This window comes from Arachis hypogaea, chromosome 1 (assembly GCF_003086295.3).
Source record: "Arachis hypogaea cultivar Tifrunner chromosome 1, arahy.Tifrunner.gnm2.J5K5, whole genome shotgun sequence".
NCBI lineage: Eukaryota > Viridiplantae > Streptophyta > Magnoliopsida > Fabales > Fabaceae > Arachis > Arachis hypogaea.
Window position 1 is genome coordinate 10,887,329 of NC_092036.1, and position 2,674 is coordinate 10,890,002.

Below are 2,674 nucleotides of genomic sequence, written 5' to 3' on the forward strand. Positions count from 1 at the left end.
GAAGAAGATGAAGTGACGAAGTCTTTGAATATGGGGGTTATAAGTTTTGGTAACTCCTTCGTGAATGAAGCGGCGTCATTTTTATTTTTTAGCGCCAAATACTAATACGACGCCGTTCTCCATAGTCCAACATGGCAAAAAAATTGTCACATCATTACCGCCGGGAAGGAGATTCGACGAAAAAGGGAGAAGGGACTCACCAGGTGCATTTTTCCAAAGTTGAGGACATAAATAGTGCAATTGGGAAGTCAGGGACTAAATTGGTGCATTTTGTGAATCTCAGGGACTACTTTGGTGTTTAACTCCGTTAAACTAGCATCTGTTGTGATAAGGATGAATGATGTGAATGACTATTTTTTATGAGACTTAGTTTACCAAGGGTGATTGCATTTAATTATGTTTGAAAAGTAAAGCTTCTTTGTGCTTAAAAATAACAACGTAATATGAAGCATATGTAATACACAAAAAATAATAAAACACCCTTCTCTCTCTTTCTCTAATTATATTTCTTTATTTGTTACCTCTTCCTTATTTATTTATTTAGTTATTTTATAACACGTTATCAGCACGAAGCTTTAACAAAATTTTAGGAAGACTCCAGGTAACAAATTTTCAATATGTCGAAACTCTTTCATCTTGAATTTAATGCTCTTAATATATCTGGAAATAATTATTTATCGTGGATACTATATGTTAAAATCCATCTTGATTCAATGGATCTTGGAGATACCATTAAGGCTGAAAATAATGCATCCCAGAAGGATAAAGCCAAATCCATGATTTTTCTTCATCGTCATCTTGAAGTATGATTGAAAAATAAATATCCTACATTAAAAGATCCTGCAGATCTGTGGAAAGACCTTGAAAAAAGGTACAATCATTAAATACTTCCTTAAGCCCGATATGTTAGAGAAAATTTTCTCGACCTTCCATGTCTCGAATGTGCTCCTGCAGCAGCAGTATCGAGAAAAAGAATTTAAAAATATTCTGAGTTAATTTTTTGCTTTCTTGTTGCTGAACGCAACAATGAGTTACTTTTGAGAAATCATGAAGCGCGCCCAGATGGTGCCACCCCATTTCCTGAAGCAAATGCGGCAAATTATAACCCCAGAAGAGGTAAATGGCAATATTTTGATAACAAGAAAAATTATGGAAGGAAAAGAAATTATGTTCACAAGAAAAGATCTCACCAGAAGTGGGATAAAGAAAGAAACAATGGACAAAGGATATCAATTGAGGATAAATACTTCCGTTGTGGTGGAAATGGTCATTGGTCACGTACCTGTCGTACCCCAAGGCACCTAGTTGATCTTTATCAAGCATCCTTGAAAAAGGATGACAAAGGAAAGAAAACAAATTTTGTTTTAAATGATGAAAATTCCACCACTCATTATAATGTATCTGATTTCTTTAAGGATTCTGAAAGAAATATTGGCTATTTGACAAATGATGGAATAGTTTGATATGTGTATGTGTTTGTTAAGTATTCATGTGAATAATTTTACTGTGTATGTACTTTTACTCATTTTATTATTATCATTTGATTTTGAAGAAAAATGGCAAGGACATATTCTGAAGATATTTGCCTTGCAAATAGTACAAGTTCGCACACTATTCTTAAAAGTACTATATATTTTACCCATCTTGTGCCAAAAGAAGAATATGTTAATATTATTATTGGCTCGAAAAATGTGAAAGAAGGCTCCGAAAGAGCTATAATTTTGTTTCCTGGAGGAACAAAATTTATAATAAATAATGCACTATTATCTACCAAGTCACTGAGGAACTTGTTGAGTTTTAAAGATATTCGCCAAAATGGATATCATGTTGAGACAATGAATGAGGAAAATCATGAGTATTTATGTATCACAACTCATGATTCAAATAAGAAAGTTATATTAGAGAAATTATCCTCACTTTCATCTGGGTTATATTATACCAAGATTAGTGCAATTGAATCACATGCCATTGTAAACCAGAAGTTTACTAGCCCAAATGAATTCATAACTTGGCACGACCGATTGGATCATCCAGGAACAACCATGATGAGGATAATTATTGAAAACTCTCATGACATTCACTAAAGAACCAGAAGATTCTTAAATCTAATGAATTTTGTTGTGCTGCATGTTCTCAAGGGAAGTTAATTTTAAGGCCATCACCAGTAAAGATTGGATTTGAGTCCCCTGAATTCCTAGAAAGGATTCAAGGTGATATATGTGGACCTATTCATCCACCATGTGGATCTTTTAGATATTTTATGGTCCTGATAGACGCATCTTCGAGATAGTCACATGTGTGCTTATTATCTTCTCGCAACCTGGCGTTTGCGAGATTACTGGCTCAAATTATTTGATTAAAAGTACAATTTTTAGAAAATCCAATCAAAATAATTCGTCTTGATAATGCTGGTGAATTTACTTCCCAAGCTTTTAATGCTTATTGTATGGCTAATGGAATAAGTGTTGAGCATCAAGTAGCTTATATTCACACACAAAATGGGTTAGCAGAATCACTTAATAAATGACTCCAATTAATTGCTAGACCCTTACTTATGAGAACAAATCTCCCAACCTTGGTTTGGGGGCATGCTGTTTTACATGCTGCAATACTTATTCGTTTGAGGCCAACGAGTTACCATAAGTTCTCTCCTATGCAATTAGCTTTTGGCCAG